The sequence below is a fragment of the Natrix helvetica genome (assembly GCF_964273705.1).
Source record: "Natrix helvetica genome assembly, chromosome: 4".
Taxonomy (NCBI): domain Eukaryota; kingdom Metazoa; phylum Chordata; class Lepidosauria; order Squamata; family Natricidae; genus Natrix; species Natrix helvetica.
The window spans coordinates 156,859,043-156,880,633 of record NC_138550.1 but is presented as its reverse complement, the minus strand read 5'-3'; the positions used below and the strand labels follow the sequence as shown (position 1 = coordinate 156,880,633).

Sequence of the window (21,591 nt, the reverse complement as noted above, 5' to 3'; positions counted from 1 at the left end):
TGTGTGTGTATGACAACTTCCCACTGCCAGCTTGCTGCTTGGACAACTGGCTGCAGGACAAAAGGGACGCTAATATGAAAGAAACAGGGTGATGGGACGGAATCATTAAAAAAAAATTAAAGGATGCAAAAGGTGGGACGGCATTAATGGCAAACACTAAAACATATTTTTTTTTATTTACTTTAAACCAGTGGTTTAAACCAGTGGCAGTTTTGCCCCACTTAAGCATCTTTAAAATCTTGATTCCCCCCCCCCCCCCAACATATAATTCTTACTTTACTCAAAAAGTGAACTCTACTCACTCGGAAGAAGCCTAAAAGGTCATTAACTTGGTTTAAACAAGGTTCAAATCGCCCCCATTAAAAATCAAATTGCCCCCTTGTGGGGCCACGTTGGGAACCACTGCTTTAAACAATTAAATACAATTGTTAAATTGGCAGCAAGTTGTTCCATTCCTGGGTGGGGTGGGGGGTTGCAGCGACTTTAGGATCATGTCATTCCACTTCTTGTTTGCATTGAAATAAGCCAATGCTTTCAAATCCCGACGCATCCCGAACAGGCGTATGCCAGGCGTATGCATGCCTGCATTTTGCTGTAGGAAAATATTCTGCTCCCTGTTGATCCCTGTGTGTGGCAGCTGATGGTTGGGCACGTGCAGTTGTGGTGGTGGGGGGGTTGTTTGTTTTTTTGCTTGCTGCTTGCTTTTCCAGCTGAATCCCACGCAGGATGAGTGTTACTGTACCAGCTGCTGTGCCCTAAGTGGTATCTGAATGGCCTCTTCTCATATTTTCCTTTAGTTGTTTCAGACCATGGTGCAAGAAGACTCTCTGTGTGTAACTTTGATTGCCTCTTCCAGCAGGTCTCTCTTAAAAAGAACAGAAACAATGATTTCTAGAGGTGTGGAGTGTTTTCAATACTGTAGAATGTTTTGTTATAGAGTTGGAAGGGACCTTGGAGGTCTTCTAATCCAACCCCTTGCTCAAACAAAAAAAACTATACCATGTCAGATAAATAGCTATCCAATCTCTTAAAAAAACCTCCAGTGTTGAAGCACCTACAACTTCTGAAGGCAAGTTGTTCCACTGATTAATTGTTCGGTGAGGAAATTTCTCCTTAGTTCTGGGTTGGTTCTCTCTTTGTTTAGTTTCCATCTATTTTAAAGTTGTTTCTGGTGCTTCAGCACATGTGCATATCCCTCGGTTCCAATTCTGTTTTATGATTCATTGGTATGCCTGATAGTGTCCAACTGCAGCTTGCATGCAAGGACTGATAACTTTTTATCACAATGTCTTGTTGGAGCCTCAGTTGGTTTGTTGATGTTTTAATTTAAGCAGTGGAACTTGAACAGGTACCAATCTAGAGCATTTAGGGAGTTGGCTTAATTTCAGTCGGGGATCAAAGCCAAATGAAATGAAAATCAAAACGGACATTTATTTTAAAAAAAAAAACTTGAGATAGGACATTGAAGAATATTGTGTCAAGGGTTACCAAAATATGTACAAAAATATAGGGGAAAAAGTAGTATTTTGACCCAAGATTTGTATACCTTTAATTTCTTTGATTTTTTTCCCCAGCACTCTGCATAATGTTGCCCACCCCAAAAGGGAATAACAATGTGTAACAATGAGTGTTAACGTTCATTGCCAGTGTTGATTGTGGTTCTCCCTCAAATGTAATCAATGGAATTATTTACTATTTGTTTCTGAAAGTCTACTAGACTACAACTTTCTTCAATAACTTTTAACCCTGATGAACAAAACTAGAAAGGAGGCATTCTTCTGTAGAGTGATGCTAAATAACCACATTGCATTGGGGCAATGCAGTTGCTAATGTCAGTTACTTCTAGCTTTTTTCTTTTTTTTTGGTGCTAATTGGTAGTTTGTAGTTAGCAGCTAACAGATGCACATGTCTCAGTGGAACTTGAGAGCTGCCACACTATACGTATATAACACACTTATGATGTTCTGGAGGATTGCATATCCCTCAAGTAAAAAATTACGTGATGTGGTGGAATACAGGTGGTCCTTGATTTACAAGCACAATTGGGTCCAAAATTTCCATTGCTAAGCAAAGCAATTTTTCAGTGAGTTGCACTGCATTTTATGACCTTTTTGCCATGGTTGTTAAGCAAATCGTTGCAGTTATTAAGTGAATCACATAGTCATTAAGCAAATCTGGCTTCTCCCATTGTCTGCTTGTCAGAAACCAGCTGGGAGGGTTGCAAATGGCTCTTTGGTATCATAAATAAATGCTCGTTGCCAAGCACCCAAATTTTGATCATGTGCTGTGGGGTTGTTGTGATGGCTCTATGTGTCAGGATGGGTCATGAGTCAGTTTTTTCAATGCTGTTGTAACTTTGATAACTAAATGAATGGTTGTAAGTCAAGGACTACCTGTAATTCCTTTTGCTTTGCTGAGAACAATAATATCAATAGAATACTTGTATTGAATTGTGCCCTTTACAGGTAATCCTCAACTTACAACCATTTTAGTGACTGTTCAAAATTATAACAGCACTGGAAAAAATGACTTATGACTGTTTTCCACATTTACGACCATTGCAGCCTCCCCATGGTCACGTGATCAAAATTTGGATCCTTCTCAACTTGGCATGTATGAGAGCTGCAGTGCCCTGGGGTCATGTGATCACCTTTTGAAACCACTTGACAAGCAAAATCAATGGGGAAGCCAAATTCACTTAACAACTGTCAAGAAAGGTTGTAAAATGGGGCAAAACTCACTTAAATGTTATGCTTAGCAACATAAATTTTGAATTCAATTGTCATAAGTCGAGGACTACCTGAATTGACTATTAAGATGGATGATAATTTATGAATATAGAGCGACCACTTTTAAGTTGTAAAGGAATAGAATATAAATATACCTGAGTGAGGATTGAGCTTATTTTTAGACTTTAATTGTGCAGTTTGGGGCAGCATTATTTAAATGTTATTGCACAGATTGAATTCATGTATGTTATACGTCATAATTAGTTTGTTTTTGTATTGGCTTACAGTATTGCCTGAATTGAGTTATTATATTTTGTAAAAGAAACCATGTTTTAAGGATCATTATTGAGTGCCTGAATTCAACATTGAATAACATTTTATAAAGAAGTAGAATGGCCATGTCTAACTGCTTACAATCTATATTATTCACATCAGGAGAAACAGAAAGGGAAGAGAAGCTTAATTAGTATTAACAGAAACGGCTAAAAAGAAGAAATCTGACACATTTAGATGTAATTAATTAAGATACATTAATTTATACCTCTAAGCTGTGTTAGTGTAACGTAGCAAAGATAGTCTAATAACATCTTAAAATGAACGAATTCGTTTTTTGCAGAATATGGCTAGATATTTCCAGTGTCAAAGTACTTAAGTTGTGTTCACACCTCATGCTAAATCTTGCTTAATGTAGTTTGCTTCACTTTGAAATAGCCTGATATTGATATCAAATTATTGTGATTTATAGATTAGAATTATAAATAAAATGAGACCCTGCCTTAGTCAACAAATGTTGGTTAAAGCAAATACTGGCATAGCATGGTATGTGAATTAATCTTAACTATGAGCAATTGCACTAAATTGCCAGTTACGTATGTGAGTTGCATCATAGTGCAAATAATGCCCACTCAGCTTTTTCCAAAACAAATGACAGCTAATTATGAGTTTCAGCCTGCGTGTGTGTGATTGTGCTGAAGTCTAAAGTAGCTATGAGTCTATTATGATTTTCACATTAATTTTTCCTTTTCTTTTTGAAAAAAACTGACAGCTGTCAGCCAGCTGATAAATTCAGAGCAGTTCTTCAGCTATGTCAACCTTTGAAATGGAAAATATCAAAACTGCTTGCTTTGCTTTTTTTTATCTTCATCAGTTACAGACTAACTGCAAGCTATTATGCCTAAGTTTTGTATTTTATGCATTTAGGAAGTAGCTTGCATTTGACCTTGATCCATATAATGGTGTCCTTGAAGGAATTGAAGGGCTTGAACTGTTCCTAGCCTGGGGGATAAGAGACTGGTGTACTATTATTTAGTCTTGGAGGAATCCTCAATAGAAGAAATACTTTCCATCCCCTTCGTGCATGTTTATGTGTTCTTATTCTCTTAATTACAGGCTTTTAAAACTAGAATCTTTTAAGTAATTTTCTTAAGAGTTTAAAATCCCACCTTCATGTTTTTGCTAATATCTTGCCAGTCTGAAGCCTATTTAAATTGGTGCTTGTGGATTGATGGACACAAATACTGAAACTTGCATCAGATACCAGGCAGCAAGTGCATAATTTGTGTGATGTACTACCATGTGCACGTTGCTATTTTTTCATGGGTTGTTGTGATTTATAATTGCTATTGCCTGTTCAGAGGGCTTTCATTTTAGCACTTCTGTTATGTTTCCTCACACTTTCCTTAGTGAGAAAATATGCAACAAAGGTGCTGGAATATGAAGACTCTTTTGAATACCCCAGAAGGGAACTAGCAGTAAATTGGTTCTGCTGAAAAAAAAATTGTGTCTGATTTTGCCTCAATCCTGTACCCTTCCCCATGGTGGAAAGTCCGCATTTATTTTTTAATGGATATTTTTCATTTGCAGTCATCTACAAATGTTTTGGGGTTTCAGCCTGTCAGTATTTGAACTGCAGTAAGCCCTCAGTGCTATATATGGTATTAAAGAGGCCATTGGAAGACAAACTGTCTTAGGCATCCATGTGAGTATGGAAAACGTAAAAAATAACGGAGGTCTTTTAGTTGCTTCATTCCTAAATAGTTTAGTCTAATCTATGATAAAAGAGCTTTTTTTTGACAGAGGAATAAGAGCAACAGATTTGTGAATTCAGTTTACAGTATTGAGTTATTTAAAAATAACAAAGGTGGGATTAAAAAAAACCTTATAAGTGTATTCATGCTCTTCTGTTGTGGAATAGATAGGAGAAAGAGAGCTAGTGGGTTTAGTGAGCCACTGTCCTGGATGAAGCCCAGAGCATCCAAGAGTACACGGGAAAGGATGAGCTGATGGGAGAATGCCTGAGACAGCAGCAGACACGGGAGGAAGATCATGCCAGGGAAGTGCCATGGCAAGACCAGACCTCTGCAAAGACAGACAGCTGAGATGGCAGACATTGGGAAATCCTACCAGGGGTTGGACTGTTCATAGCAGCATAAGACCATTCTATCACACTGGACAGGATCTGAGGTGCAGACTACACTAAGAGGTCTCAGAGACAGTCTCAACACATAGTGGCAAGGTGTAAAATGCAAACAGGCATAGCATACACTTGAATGGCACAACAAAAGAGCTGGCATTGTGTACAGAAACATTTGCACAATGTACAGTCTAGATTAGGGGTGTCAAACTTAAGGCTGTGGATCCGGCCCTCAGGGTGCTTAGACCTGGCCCGCGGGGCCACCCTGGAAAAGCCAAGGACTGGTCCAGGCTGTCTCTGCCAGTGAAAATGGAGCATTGCAGGAGGCTGTCACAGCTGAAAATGGAGCTTGGGAGCCCATTTTCTCTGGCAGAGTGCTTGGGCCACTACATGTGCCCCCGATATGAGTGATGTCAAGCTAGCCATGCCCCCCCTCCCTCGAGGTCAAACACAACCTGTTGTGGCCCTCAATGAAATTGAGTTTGACATCTGTGGTCTAAATCTTCCCAACTCCAGATGGGAGACTCCACAGAAGGTTGGAGAACAAGAGAGCTAAGATTCTGTGAGTCTTCCAGATCCAGACAGACAGGTACTGGCCAATCAGCCAGACATCGTGGTAGTAGAGAAGACTAGAAGGCAGCAGTGTTGATGGATGTAGCAATGCCAAGAAACCACAACATCAGGAAGGAGGAATATTAAAAAACGGGAGAAATGCCAGGGCCTGAAAGAGGAATTAGGAAGTGGAAAATAAAGGCCAAAATTGTCCCCATGGTGGTAGGACCACGCCACATTGTGACTCCTAAGCTGGGTGGCTTTAGCAGAACACTAGAACAATATTGGAGCTCTCTGTTCAGCTGTTCTGATGTTAGGAACATATAAGGCACTGCACAGAACCCTCAAACTCCCAGGCATCTGGTAGAGGACCTGAGATTGAGAAAGCCACAGACCATTCTAAGGGGTGAGAAGAGAATGAATATGCACACAACACAAACGTCTGTTAAGTTACTTTTTAAAAATTATTCCTTGTTTTAGTATCAGTCTGAATATTATTGAAACAAAAAGCATGCTAATTCTTACGTTACTTTTATCATCAATCAATTATCATGCAGTTCTAATTTTCAATAGAATTTTATATGGTAGAAAATCATTTGGTTTTATACTTCCATTATTCCAAAGTATCGCAATAATCCAGTAATGTTCCTGGAAACAGAGCAGTAGTAGTGGCTGGAAGATTTCTTTCTATAACTAGATTTGATTCAGAGATCTGTGCTTTAATGTTGTACCGCTGTTATTCCTTTGGTAGATTTACATGGAGGAATCAAAGTGGGTCATGAATGTTTCAAGTGTAAAACAGTTTCCATAATTTTCTCTCAAAGTAAAGCAGAATTTATTAAAATAGATGAAATGAAGGTTTGGATTAGCCAATAAATGGCTTATATAATATATAGGCATAAAAATAGGACCAGATGAACAGCTTTCCTGAAAAAGGTGTTATATGGGAGGACATGGTAGCGACTCAGAAATAGAAATTTTGATTGCAGATACAATTGTCCCTTACTTTGGTTAAAAAAAAACCTCTTCAATGCATAATCAGACATAATTCTTTTTATATTAATTGAGTTATAGTAATTATGTGATATTAATCATTCTAGATTGACAAATGATTAAACGCTACCCAAATCCACATGTGAATCATACCATAATATTACAAAGAATTACAAAAAATATTGTCAAAGTACAAAGAATAATGTAGAAAACTACAGAGCTTTACTATTCCAACTTGCAAAAACATATCACTTGCTTCAGAAGTGTCCAACCTTGACAACTTTTAAGACCTGTGGACTTCAACTCCCAGAATTCCCCTGGGATGATTGGGGAATTCGGCAAGTTGAAAGACCTGTGGACTTCAACTCCCAGAATTCCCCTGGGATGATTGGGGAATTCGGCAAGGTCTTAAACTTGCCAAGGTTGGACACTATTGACTTACGTGATCATTTTTGCATTAGGATACATGCAGATCACAGACCTTGCAGCTACCGTATTTTTCGGAGTATAAGATGCACCTTTTTCCCTCAAAAAAGAAGCTGGAAATCTGGGTGCGTCTTATTCATCGAATACAGCATTTTTTGCCACTCGAAACCCCGCCCCTTCACCAAAATGGCCGTGCGGAGCCTTATGGAGGCTTTGAGAGAGCTCCTGGGGGCTGGGGAGGGCAGAAATGAGCAAAAAATAGGCTGTTTTTTGCCCCCCCCCCCTCAGCCTCCAGCAGCACTCTATAAGCCTCCATAAAAACGGTTTTGGGGAAGTTTGCAGAGTGCAAAAACTTTTTTTCCCCTTTTGAAAAGCTCTTTAACTGATCGATGAGAATTAGATTGATCAAGTGCTGTGCCAGCAGAAACAAAGTCTTATGTGCTATAGATTGTCAGAGATTTCCTTCTCCAACACATGATAAATACACCTGGAAACATCTACCTACCTACTCTCTCTCCCTACCTATCTACTGTATTTTTCCAGTAGAGTGGAGGGAGGGGTCACAGCAGGGTTAACACAGCCTGATTGGTCCATTTGACTGAGAGAAAACTTCTTAACCTTCGCCTTCTCCCGTTGGTTCCCAGTTTCCTCTCAGTCAAGGTCCAAGACACAGGTTTGGTTCCTAGTAGTAGAGTTTTAGTAGGTTTTATTAGTCAGTGTTAGTGTTGTTGGCACTTTGAATTTGGATTTTTTTATTTAAAAATTTTTTGTAGTGGTCCGCCTTGCAGGGCTGTTGTTCGGCTGCCCTCAGGAGGCTGAGATAGTCAGTGGGGGGGGCGCTTCCTCCCCCTTTCTTATGGGATCGCTCCGGTCTGGTGCCTGGGGTCTCGGGTGTGCCGGGCGATCCTACGTGCTTTAATTTGTCCTTTTAAAACTTTCCGGTGAGGCTCGCAGCGCGCTGGGGCTTTTCGGCGCGAAAGCGGCTTTTCGGCTTCTAATTTGAACCGCTAGCTTCCCGGGCCGGTTACAGCCCACGGCAGCAGCGCGGAATCGTTTTTCTTGATGTTGGAAGGCTCCTAGGGGCTTAGGAGCTCAGCAGTGATTTGGAGAGTGTTTTTGGAAAGGCGACCTTGCAGCTGCAGGCATTGGCAATTAAGGGCGAGGTGAGCGGCCATTTTTAGGCGCGCTTTTAAAAGCACCGCCCAAAAGAAGCCGGCGGCCATTTTGAGTCACGTGTTGGGGCTTGCAACACGGAGAGGCTGTGAAGAACGTGGCTGTGCTATTTACAACTTTACCGGAGGCCCGGAGCAGGCGATTCTCACCAGCTGAAGGGCATTTCCTACCAAAAACTTCGTTCTGGAGCACGTGAGTGGGGATGGCAGATAGAACTGAGTCCCAGCAGGCCGCGCCAGTTCAGGCAGGCGAAGATCAGGTTGAGCCCACTCCCCCAGTTAGGCCTCGGGTTTCTAGGCCTTCAGCTGAGGACAGGCCTTCGAGAGCTCTGCAAAGGGATGAGCTCAGGCGATCCAGGGCCATCGAGAGGGTCATTGAAAGGGCTGAGAAGAGACAGGCCAGGGATCCTAGGCCCAGATCCAGATCCCCACACGCGGTGGCTTCCTGCCCTCCCCCACCGGTGGCTAGGGGGTTCAGCCCTTCCTCTTCCTCTTCCTCTGCTTCCCCATGCAGATCTGATAGGAGTCAGGAGCGGGGGGCGCCTCGCTCTCCTTCTGCTTTCCCGGGGATTAGGGAAGAAGATAGGGGGGATCCATTGGAAGGTACCTCTGCAGGCCCAGTCAGGGGCAGGAGATCCAGCAGGGCCTATGTGGCACCAGACTATGATTCAGAAGGAGATGAGGAGGATCTCGAAAACCTCCCTGAGAATCTCAAAAGGCTTATTTCTGCAGCCATTTCTAGGGGCATTTCCCAAAGGGACAGACCTTACCACCACAGTCGAGTTACTCCCTTTAGTAGGTCCAGATCTAGGGCTTCTTCGCCTTCCCTCATGAGTGAGGTCTCCTCTAGGGGGGAGGCACGGAGGGACGATTGGGGGTTCTCTGAGGAGGAGGATGCGGCTCCTGAGCCGCCTCGCTCTTCCAATCTTTTCTTCCAGGCCATGTTCAGACCATTGCTTAAGAAGGCTAGGAGGACCACCAAGGTGGGCACGGGGGACCCCACGGTCCCACCGCCCACGGATCCGGACATGGTCATGTTCTCAGCGACGGCCACCAATAAGGAGGAGATTCCTGCCCCTCCTCTTTTCTTAGAGGTAGCTACTAGCCAATGGGCCCGTCCTTCTAACTTTTCCCCACCTGGCAGCAACGACCGTCGCGCCTACAACATGGAAAAGTCTTTTGTGCAGGCTATTCAGCTTCCAGTTATAGATCAGCCTATAGCAGCGTTAGTCTCCTCCTCTCCAGTAGTTTCGGGGGACGCGGCTGACAAACTTAAGGCAGAGGACAAGAGGGCGGAGCTCACTTTACGTAAAAATTTTAAAGCCTCAGCATGGGCGGTGCGGGCAGCGGCTGCTGCCTCGTACTTTAACCGCACTACGGTCATGTGGCTCCGCCAGCTCCAGGAGCGCATTCCGATCCAGGAGGAGCGCGTACACCAGGATTTGGCTAAAATAATGGCAGCGTGTCAGTATTCGGCTGATGCGACCCTAGACGCAGTTAGATTCGGTTCAAGTGCTTTGGCCACCTCTGTGGCCTCTCGTAGACTTTTGTGGCTCAGGAACTGGCAGATGGACTATAAAGCCAAGTGGGACCTAGTAGCTGCCCCCTTTGAGGGTCCAAATTTGTTCGGGGCTTCCTTAGACCCGATTTTGGTGGAAAACAAAGATAAAAAGAAAGTTATGCCTACATCCACCAGGAAGGCGGAGTCCCGTAGTCATCCCTACCGCAGGCCCCAGTTCAAGTCTTATGACAGAGATCAGGACCAGCGGTACCAACCGTACAGGCAGGACAGGTCATTTAATAGACAGAGCTTTCAGGACCGTTCTAGATATCAGCCGCAGTCCAAGCGGCCCTTTCGTGGGGGGGGCGGCCGCCCCTTCCGCAGAGGGAAATGACTCGAACCCGAGTCATCCCATCGGAGGCCGCCTGGCACTGTATGCGGACGAGTGGGATCGGATCACGTCAGACGGTTGGGTCAGGGCGACCGTTCGCCACGGCCTAAGGTTAGAATTCCTCTCCAAACCCCCAAGTTTTTTCAAAATTTTTCCCCCGGCTCGGGACCCGAAGCGGCGTCGTCTCATGGACCTCGCGGTCGCCCATCTTCTAGAAATCAGGGCAGTGGAGGTCGTTCCGGAGCCGGAGAGGGGTCTGGGCTACTACTCCCATCTGTTCGTAGTTCCAAAATCCTCGGGGGGTTGGAGGGCAATCCTCAACCTGAAACGCCTAAACCGCTACCTAGTATACAGGCGGTTCAAGATGGCGTCCCTGAAATCCATTCTGCAGGGTATTCGGAAGGGGGATTACATGGCCTCAGTAGATTTGACGGAGGCCTATCTCCACGTCCCCATCCTTCAGTCTCACCGGCGTTATCTCAGGTTCTCTCACCGGGGCAGGCATTACCAGTACCGAGCTCTCCCGTTTGGTCTGGCCTCAGCTCCGCGGACGTTCACCAAGGTCCTGGCAGCACTGGCGGCTTACCTGCGTTCCATTCCGGTGAGACTTCAGTGCTACTTGGACGACGTCCTCGTTCAGGCAGGGTCCCTCCCCAGGGCCAAGTCGGATCTTCGGCTGACGATCCGTTGGCTTCAGGCGTTGGGGTTTTCAGTGAACTTTCCCAAGAGCCACCTGTCCCCATCCAGGCAGATCCTACACCTAGGGACAGTGATAGACTCCGAGTCAGGGAGGGTCCGCCTGTCTCCAGAGCGCTTGTCCAGCCTTCGCCAGCTGGTCTCCTCCGTACAAAAAAGACGGTCTGTTTCCATCCTGACCTTGTCTCAGCTTCTGGGGAAGATGGTCTCTTGCATAGGGATAGTGCCCTGGGCCCGGCTCCACCTGCGACCTCTCCAGTGGGCCTTGATCCCGGTCCAGAGAAGGATGATGAGCAACTCCTTGCGTCCAGTTCCTCTACCGGTGGAGGTGAGACTCTCGTTTCGGTGGTGGTTGTCCCCAGCGCTGCAACAGGGGGCTTGTTTTTGGGAGCCCGAGAGAGTCACAGTGACGACGGATGCCAGCCTCTTCGGCTGGGGGGCCGTGATGGACTCCGACATGACCCAGGGACGTTGGTCTGCCTCGGATCTCAGCCACAACATCAATTGGCTGGAGCTGAAAGCCGCGCGGCTTGCCCTACGGACTTTTCGGCATCACCTGCGGGGGCGCCATGTCCTCCTGCTTACGGACAATGTGGCGACGAAGGCCCATGTCAATCGCCAGGGGGGCACCCACTCACGTTCTCTCTGGCGAGAGGCGCAGTCGTTGGGCTTGTGGGCGGAGAGACACTTGGCCTCCATAGTGGCGGAGCACATCTCAGGAGTGTCCAATCTTCAGGCGGATTGGCTGAGTCGCACAACCCTAGACGATGGCGAGTGGCAACTGGGCCCGGAGTTGTTTCGGAAGATATGCAGCAGGTTCGGCACACCTCGGGTGGATCTGTTCGCCTCCCCCGACAACGCTCAGCTGCCCCGGTTCTTTACCCGGTTCCAGTCTCCGTCGGCGGAAGGAGCGGATGCTCTCAGGAGCCGGTGGCCCGCGGGCCTCCTTTATGCCTTTCCTCCCCTTCCTCTCGTTCCCCGTACGATAGGGAAGATAGTCACAGAGAGGGCTCTCGTTATTCTGTTAGCTCCGTACTGGCCGAGGAGACCCTGGTTCGCGGACCTGGTCCAGCTGTCGGTGACAGACCCCTGGAGGATTCCCCCGGGGGAGGTCGTTCTGAGTCAGGGGGCTTTACATCACCCAGGGCCTCAGTGGCTCCATCTGACCGCCTGGCTCTTGAACGGAGGATCCTGAGGGGGCAGAGACTTTCGTCAGGAGTTATAGCCACCTTAGAGGCGTCTAGGAGGCCGTCCACGGTTAGGATTTACAATGCCACATGGAAAGCGTTTGCGAAGTGGTGTCTTCCTTTGGGGTTGGATCCTTCTAGGGCTACCGTCCCAAACGTGTTGGAGTTCCTCCAGAAGGGGTTGGAGGATGGCTTGTCGCATAATACGCTCCGGCGTCAAGTGGCGGCCTTGGCCACCATTCTGGGGGGGGAGGGTTCCCCCGTCCTTTCCCGGTCCCCACTGATTAAGCGTTTTCTGAAGGGGGCGGCTAACATCCGTCCGCCTCCGGTTCATAGGTTTCCAACCTGGGATCTAACCCTGGTTCTCCGGGCTCTGACGAGCTCCCCGTTCGAACCACTTAGGACGGTACACATGCGTCTGCTTACCCTTAAGGTGGTGTTTTTAGTGGCCATTACATCGGCCAGGCGCATTTCAGAGTTGGGGGCCCTTTCTTCACGCAGTGATCTGTGTGTAATACACCAGGACAGGGTGGTCCTTCGCTTGGATCCTTCGTTCATTCCGAAGGTGAATTCACAGTTTCACAGGGCTCAGGAGGTCGTGCTCCCGAATTTTTGTCCCAATCCCTCGAGAGAGCGGGAGTTGGTGTGGCATAAGCTGGACGTTCGCCGGGCTGTTCGCATTTACCTAAAGCGAACTGAGGGCATTAGGAGGACGGAAGCGTTATTTGTTTCTTTTCGTCCAGGCTCGTTAGGAGGTAAGGTGTCTTCTTCCACCATCGGACGATGGATTAGGTTGGCCATAGTTGAGGCTTACGGGGCTTCTGGGAAGACTCCTCCTTCGGGGATCACTGCGCACTCCACCCGCAGTGCGGCTACTTCGGCGGCTTGGGCCACCAGGGCACCTTTCGAGGATATTTGTAGGGCGGCGGCCTGGGCTTCCCCCACACCTTTTATTAGACACTATCGTTTGGATACTTATGCCTCGGCTGAGGCATCCTTTGGCCGGAGGGTCCTTCAGAGGGTGGTGACCGATTCTTCACCTGGGACCCAGTCGGCCCGCCCGGGGACGTAGCGTGGGTATGTCCCTGCTGTGACCCCTCCCTCCACTCTACTGGAAAAAGAACGTTGGTCTTACCTGAACGTTTTTTTCTGGAGTAGTGGAGGGAGGGGTCACATTTCCCGCCCTAGTTAGTTAGTTAGACAGGGTCCGGGAGGCGTAGAATCGGGAGGCCCCGGGGGGGGCTTGTTCTTGTTTGTGTTTGACTTGCAGTTGCTGGCCGTGACATCGCGGAAACTGGGAACCAACGGGAGAAGGCGAAGGTTAAGAAGTTTTCTCTCAGTCAAATGGACCAATCAGGCTGTGTTAACCCTGCTGTGACCCCTCCCTCCACTACTCCAGAAAAAAACGTTCAGGTAAGACCAACGTTCTTTCTCTATCTCTTTCTATTTCTCTCTCTATATTCCTCTACCTACCTACCTACACTCACTCACTCTCTCCCTATCTACCTACTGTGTTTCTCTCCCTTTCTCTCCCTCTCTATCCCTCTATCTACCTACCTACTTTTTTTTAAATTTGCCTCTTCAAAACCTTGGTGTGTCTTATACTCCGAAAAATACGGTAATTATTGTCCAAAATCCTGGAAACTTTCCATCACATCATAGGCATTGTAGGGACACCAGAGTTATTATTTTACTTAATATCAGACCAGAAATCAAAAGCCTCAAGAATACAGCTTTGGACTAAGAGTGTATAAAATGTAGTATATACTTAATGGAATTCTGTATTTTTTATTTTATTTTATTGGTTTTCTATTAAATACATTCCTCAGTGCTTAATAAACATTGTGTTGTCTGGGTATTTAATTTGCTTAACAATGCAGATCACATTCTTTATCTTCCCCTTTTTTCCAGCCATCGGTAAAATAAATTCCATGTTTGATAATATCGTCCATCCTCTTTCTGTTTAATTTTCAGTGTCAATCTATCAATTTCTGCACAACCTAGCAGCTTCTTGTCTATTTCTTCATCTCGCGGTATATCATCATTTTTCCAGTACTATGCGAAAATAATCCTCGCTTTGTTTACATGGAATTCTTACAAATTCATGTTCCATCTGGAAACTGAAGTCCCATTCTCTAAAGACTGTGATAGGCCAGTCTTTGAGGAGAGTTCTCTAGTTTGCATTCTGAGCTTTTAAAAACCAAATACTTGCCAGTAAAATTGATGGTTGTTGTTGGTCTGCTGGCAGGGAGTGAAAACACCTGTTTGACTTGTTGACAAATTACTGCTACAAGATTTTTCCCAACATGCAACATTCCTGTAACTTTATTATTTCATGTCTTGGAATGATGAAGAAGCTACTTAAATAATCCAGGTACTTAAAGAATTTTCAGAAGCTCCAGACAAAGTACAACATAGGACTTACTTTCCAGACTACAAATCATCCTAATTATTCTCCTCCGTCTTTATTTCCATTTACTTGACTTTCCAGTCAGTCAGAAACGCTGTGGACTCATGGAAAATGAAATGGGGAAAAAGTATTTCCTGCAGTTTGGGAACTATACCGATGCCTCCCAAAAGTTTCATGCTCTCTTTGGTATTATTATTTTTTTGGCATGTACGCAATTGCTGATTCATTCACTTCATACCAACTGCTGTTCCCAAGTCAGGTTTAGCCCTTTACAATGCCAGCTAGCTAGTTCTGAGGCTGCTGGGGAAATGAAAAGTGGCCTGTCTGTCTTCTTAGTCTTTTGTGCCAGTTTCTGCCTTTTAAAAAAAGAGAAACATTTTTTCTCCCATCAGAAAGGGAGGGCTTTGTAATGACATGAGGCATTCACTGACTCCTCTGAAGATATTGATTCCAAGTCTAAAGTGAAGAAAGTGGACTGAATATCAGACAACTCTGTCATTGAATAGGGATCAAGAGAGAATGCCTGCCCATTCACAACCTTTGCATTTGTTCTGGATTGCAGGTCACTAAGAAAGACAAAAAAATAAATTACATGTACCTATCTAACACTCTCCTGTCTGTCTGTAACCTTCAATAAAAGCAGAGCCCAAAATGTTTTGAATCTGAGTGCCTCCAATCCGCTAATTTAAAAATACATTCAAAATCGGGGACCCATTACTCCCATGTAATTGAAATTTCAAGGAACTTTACACCAGTTGTATTAACAAAATTGTGATCGCTGCAGTGCCACCACACTGCTATTGTACTCGTGCTGCCCATTGATTTGCACGGCTAAATCATTTTCAATTTAGAAGTGCAGGAAAAATTGTTTTGGCGGCTTGCAAATTTTTTGTTATTTGGTCAAACCCTAATCCCCAACAACTCAAGGCATTTAAACATCTATTAGACAAAACCAAGAATACATCCCAAAGTAGCATCTTGAATAAACGGCGACCATTGTCCCCAAAACAGACAAAGAAGTTCCCCTGCCAGCCTAACTCAAGGGCTGGGGAAAGAGCCCTTCTTATGCTCTTTTAAAACTGATAAGGCAGGGACGAAAGGTCTGCTACCTGAGTCCTGAGAGATGGCATTGCTGAATTGATGGAACAAGGAATGAGCCAACCGTCAGTTTTATGAGATGGGCAAAAAAAATAGGAAACAGATGGTCTCCCAAATAACCTGACCCCTATGTCAGGTAGGACTTTAAAGATGTCAGCCACCTTTTTAAATTGCACCTGGAAGTCAGTCAATAACATGGGCATGATGCAGTCCCCATCACTGCGTGTGTTGCTGTCTTCTGTATCTTCCACATGGTTTTCAAGGGCACATTGCAATGATGCATCTCAAAGCGACCAAATCAATGATTGTAAGAAGTGCCTTCTGGTTCAGAAAAGGGTGCAGCTAGGGCCACCTATCCCATGTGAAGGCCCTCCTGGCCACATCTACCTCCTGTTTTTCAAGCTGCAGCTGTAGAATCCCCAGATTTTACACAAGACCTCAACAAAGCAATGTAGCCCCATTCAGGAACACAGTTGGAGGATTCCCAACACGGGGGGGGGGGGGCAGACACCCACAGCTACTCAGTCTTGCCAGGTGGAGTTCAGCTTGTTCCTTCATGTCCAAACACTCACAGGGTCTAAGCCAGGGGTGTCAAGCTCATGACATCACATTGTCATCACATGACGTATCACGACCCCCCCACCCTTGCTAAACCAGGGATGGGCATGGCCAGCATGTAACACAGCCGGTCCGGGGGCTGCAAGTTTGACACCCCTGGTCTAAGCATTAGGACATGATTGCAACAGCATTGCTTGTCCAATCAAACGACAAGATACATAAAAAGCATATTGGTGCTAGTTGATCTTGAATCAGCAAATGGACTTACTCAGTGGCTTCATGTACATGTAAAACAGATGTGGTGAGAGCATCACGTTCTGAGGTACCCTGGGAGTGTAGATTTTTGCCCTATACTGTTGCTCAGTTGAATGGCGGACTGATGGTTGCACGAGTTGTTTATAACATTGCAAGAACGACATTGGTAAGGAAAACCACAGGATACTGGGAATCAGTCCATGATGAGTTGGTGAGACTGAAAATGGTATGTGAAAATGTCCCATCATCCTCTGGTCAGAACAACAAGATGGGTTGGAAGCATGAAAAAACAAACTCTACTGCCATTGATTGTGTTTTATTTTAGTAATGGACTAATACTGCCTTCAAGTCAAAGAATCTGCACTACCAACTAAGCTCTTTCCTGCTGCAAATCACAAATATTTCACATTTGTTTGCATGAGAATTCATATGTTTGTGCAGGTGAATTTAGAATAACAAAGTTGGAAGGGACCTTGGAGGTCTTCTAGTCCAACCCCCTGCTTAGGCAGGAAACACTGTACTATTTCAGATGTTTGGGCAAATGTTTTAATGAAGTGCAGTGGACCAGAGGAAATGAGAATATGGTTACATATTTAATTTGGTGAAGGTGGAGTGAAGGTTCGTTTTCAGTTTAATTTAATGTTCCATCCTACAAAGTAAATCCCATTAGTGACACAGTGAGACATGCAAGATAAACAATATTTATAAGGAAGTAATATCCATTAAAGTCAGTGACTGTTGCTGTTACTTCTAAATAAATAAACTTGGGATCCTGGATTTGAATAGTGAAAATTTAAAATGTTCAGCTGAAAGTAAAATAACGTGATGTTTCTTTTGTATGAAAACTTTTTAGCATCCAGATTTCCTAAACCGCTGGTACCATTTAAGATGTCAGTGAAACAGGTAGCCTCAGCAGAAATACCTAGGGCTTTGGGTATAGTAAATTTTGCTATTTGTTGATAAATAAGGCATGGTGTGAATTAAATGGTGCTGGTCATATAACAACCATACATGAACTTACTAATGTTTCCCCATCAAATGATCCGGCATGTTCTGATATAAATGCTTTTGATTATTTCCGTCTGCATCAACATTTGATTTCTTTCAGAGTAACAGTAAGAATTAACGGCCGAACTGGTCTAAAATAATCACAAGCCAAATTCTTAATTAAAATTTGCTTGCAAGTTTAATTTAAACTGATCCCACTTTAATTAAAGGACTTACATTAATGTTTTAAGCAGGTAGTTTAGATGAAGTGAGAAAGGTCTGAAAACCTTATACATTCTAATAAGGCCCCTAACATATGATTTACTATGGGTTATTTTCAGTTTAATTTAGGACATTTTGACACCTTTGTCTTGTCTGGATGTAATAGCAAACCATGATTCGAAGAATTCTCCCTGGCCAGACCAAATGATCTGTCATTTTGTTATGTAGCCCTGCTTGTAATAGCTAGTTGAACTCTGAGAAGAGCAGTCTTTTTCCAGTAGAGTGGAGGGAGGGGTCACAGAAGGGTTAACACAGCCTGATTGGTCCATTTGACTGAGAGAAAACTTCTTAACCTTCGCCTTCTCCCGTTGGTTCCCAGTTTCCTCTCAGTCAAGGTCCAAGACACAGGTTTGGTTCTTAGTAAGAGTGTTTTATTGGGTTTTATTAGTCAGTATTAGTGTTGTTGGTACTTTGAATTCGGATTCTTTTATTTCAAAAAATTTTTGTAGTGGGTCCGCCTTGCAGGGCTGTTGTTCGGCTGCCCGCAGAAGGCTGAGATAGTCAGTGGGGGGGGGGCGCTTCCTCCCCCCTCCTAAGGGATCTCTCCGGACTGGTGCCTGGGGTCTCGGGTGTGCCGGGCGACCCTGCGTGCTTTAAACTGCCTTTTTAAAACTTTTCCTGTGAGGCTCGCAGCGCGCTGGGGCTTTTCGGCGCGAAAGCGGCTATTCGGCTTCAAATTCAAACTGCTAGCTTCCCGGGCCGGTTACAGCCCACGGCAGCAGCGCGGAGTCGTTTTTTTGGTGTTGGAAGGCTCCTCGTGGCTTAGGAGCTCAGCAGTGATCTGGAGTGTTTGTTTGGAAAGGCGAGCTTGCAGCTCGCAGGCATTAGCTATTCAGGGCGAGGTAGGCGGCCATTTTTAGGCGCCGCCCAAAGAAGCCGGCGGCCATTTTGAATCACGTGTTTGGGGCTTGCAACACGGAGAGGCTGTGAAAAACGTGGCAGTGCTGTTTGCAACTTTGCCGGAGGCCCGGAGCAGGCGATTCTCACCAGCTGAAGGGCCATTACTACCAAAAACTTCGTTCTGGAGCACGTGAGTGGGGATGGCAGATAGAACAGAGTCCCAGCAGGCCGCGCCAGCTCAGGCAGGCGAAGATCAGGCTGAGCGCACTCCCCCAGTTAGGCCTCGGGTTTCTAGGCCTTCAGCGGAGGACAGACCTTCGAGAGCCCTGCAGAGGGATGAGCTCAGGCGATCCAGGGCCATTGAGAAGGTCATTGAAAGAGCTGAGAAGAGACAGGCCAGGGATCCTAGGCCTAGATCCAGATCCCCACGCACGGTGGCTCCCTGCCCTCCCCCTCCTGTGGCCAGGGGGTTCAGTCCTTCCTCTTCCTCTGCTTCTCCATGCAGATCTGATAGGAGTCAGGAGCGGGGGGCGCCTCGCTCTCCTTCTGCTTCCCTGAGGACTAGGGAGGCAGATAGGGGGGATCCATTGGAAGGTACCTCTGCAGGTCCCGTTAGGGGTAGGAGATCCAGCAGGGCCTATGTGGCACCAGACTATGATTCAGAAGGTGATGAGGAGGATCTAGAAAACCTCCCTGAGAATCTCAAAAGGCTTATTTCTGCAGCCATTTCTAGGGGCATTTCTCAAAGGGACAGGCCCTACCACCACAGTCGAGTTACTCCCTTTAGTAGGTCCAGATCTAGGGCTTCTTCTCCTTCCCTCATGAGTGAGGTCTCCTCTAGGGGGGAGGCACGGAGGGATGGTTGGGGGTTCTCTGAGGAGGAGGATGCGGCTCCTGAGCCGCCTCGTTCTTCCAACCTTTTCCTCCAGGCCATGTTCAAACCATTACTTAAGAAGGCTAGGAGGACCACCAAGGTGGGCACGGGGGACCCCACGGTCCCACCGCCCACGGATCCGGACATGGTCATGTTCTCAGCGACGGCCACCAATAAGGAGGAGATTCCTGCTCCTCCTCTTTTCTTAGAGGTGGCTACTAGCCAATGGGACCGTCCTTCTAATTTTTCCCCACCTGGCAGCAACGACCGTCGCGCCTACAACATGGAAAAGTCCTTTGTGCGGCTACTCAGCTTCCAGTTATAGATCAGCCCATAGCAGCTTTAGTCTCCTCTTCCCCAGTGGTCTCGGGGGACGCGGCAGACAAACTTAAGCCAGAGGACAAGAGGGCGGAGCTCACCTTACGTAAGAATTATAAGGCCTCAGCATGGGCGGTGCGGGCGGCGGCTGCCGCCTCGTACTTCAACCGCCAACGGTCATGTGGCTCCGCCAGCTTCAGGATCGCATTCCGATCCAGGATGAGCGCGTACACCAGGATTTGGCTAAAATAATGGCAGCGTGTCAGTATTCGGCTGATGCGACCCTAGACGCTGTTAGATTTGGCTCAAGTGCTTTGGCCACCTCTGTGGCCTCTCGTCGGCTCCTGTGGCTCAGGAACTGGCAGATGGACTATAAAGCCAAGTGGGACCTGGTGGCTGCCCCCTTTGCAGGTCCAAATTTGTTCGGGGCTTCCTTAGACCCGATTTTGGTGGAAAACAAAGATAAAAAGAAGGTTATGCCTACATCCACCAAGAAGGCGGAGTCCCGTAGTCATCCCTATCGCAGGCCCCAGTTCAAGTCCTATGACAGGGATCAGGATCAGCGATACCAACCGTACAGGCAGGACAGGTCGTTCAATAGGCAGAACTTTCAGGACCGTTCTAGGTATCAGCCGCAGTCCAAGCGGCCCTTTCGAGGGGGGGGCGGCCGTCCCTTCCGCAGAGGGAAATGACTCGAACCCGAGTCATCCCATCGGAGGCCGCCTGGCACTGTATGCAGACGAGTGGGATCAGATCACGTCAGACGGTTGGGTCAGGGCGACCGTTCGCCATGGCCTAAGGTTAGAATTCCTCTCCAAACCCCCAAGTTTTTTCAAAGTTTTTCCCCCGGCTCGGGACCCGGAGCGACGTCGTCTCATGGACCTCGCGGTCGCCCATCTTCTAGAAATCAGGGCTGTGGAGGTCGTTCCGGAGCCGGAGAGGGGTCTGGGTTTCTATTCCCATCTGTTCGTAGTCCCAAAATCCTCGGGGGGTTGGAGGGAGATTCTCAACCTGAAACGCCTGAACCGCTACCTAGTATACAGGCGGTTCAAGATGGCGTCCCTGAAATCTATCCTGCAGGGCATTCGGAAGGGGGATTACATGGCCTCGGTAGATTTGACGGAGGCCTATCTCCACGTCCCCATCCTTCAGTCTCACCGGCGTTATCTCAGGTTCTCTCACCGGGGCAGGCATTACCAGTACCGGGCTCTCCCGTTTGGTCTGGCCTCAGCTCCGCGGACGTTCACCAAGGTCCTGGCAGCACTGGCGGCTTACCTGCGTTCCATCCCGGTGAGACTTCAGTGCTACTTGGACGACGTCCTCGTTCAGGCGGAGTCCCTCCCCAGAGCCACGTCGGATCTTCGGCTGACGATCCGTTGGCTTCAGGCGTTGGGGTTTTCCGTGAACTTTCCCAAGAGCCACCTGTCCCCATCCGGGCAGATCCTACACCTAGGGACAGTGATAGACTCCGAGTCAGGGAGGGTCCGCCTATCCCCAGACCGCTTGTCCCGCCTACGCCAGCTAGTCTCCGTACGAAAAAGAAGGTCTGTTTCCATCCTGACCTTGTCTCAACTCCTGGGGAAGATGGTCTCTTGTATAGGGATAGTGCCCTGGGCCCGGCTCCACCTGCGACCTCTCCAGTGGGCCTTGATCCCAGTCCAGAGAAGGATGATGAGCAACTCCTTGCGGCCAGTTCCTCTGCCAGCGGAGGTGAGACTCTCTTTTCGGTGGTGGTTGTCCCCGGCGCTGCAACAGGGGGCTTGCTTTTGGGAGCCCGAGAGAGTCACAGTGACGACGGATGCCAGCCTCTTCGGCTGGGGGGCCGTGATGGACTCCGACATGACCCAGGGACGTTGGTCTGCCTCGGATCTCCGCCACAACATCAATTGGCTGGAGCTGAAAGCCGCAC

At 46.9% G+C, this 21,591-nt stretch overlaps 1 protein-coding gene across 1 annotated transcript in view; it reads left to right on the top strand.

Moving 5' to 3' along the window:
* The window catches only part of TMEM65 (transmembrane protein 65), a 36,563-nt gene that overhangs the window by 1,194 nt on the left and 13,778 nt on the right, over window positions 1–21,591 (top strand). The gene's annotated exons all lie outside the window — the stretch shown is intronic.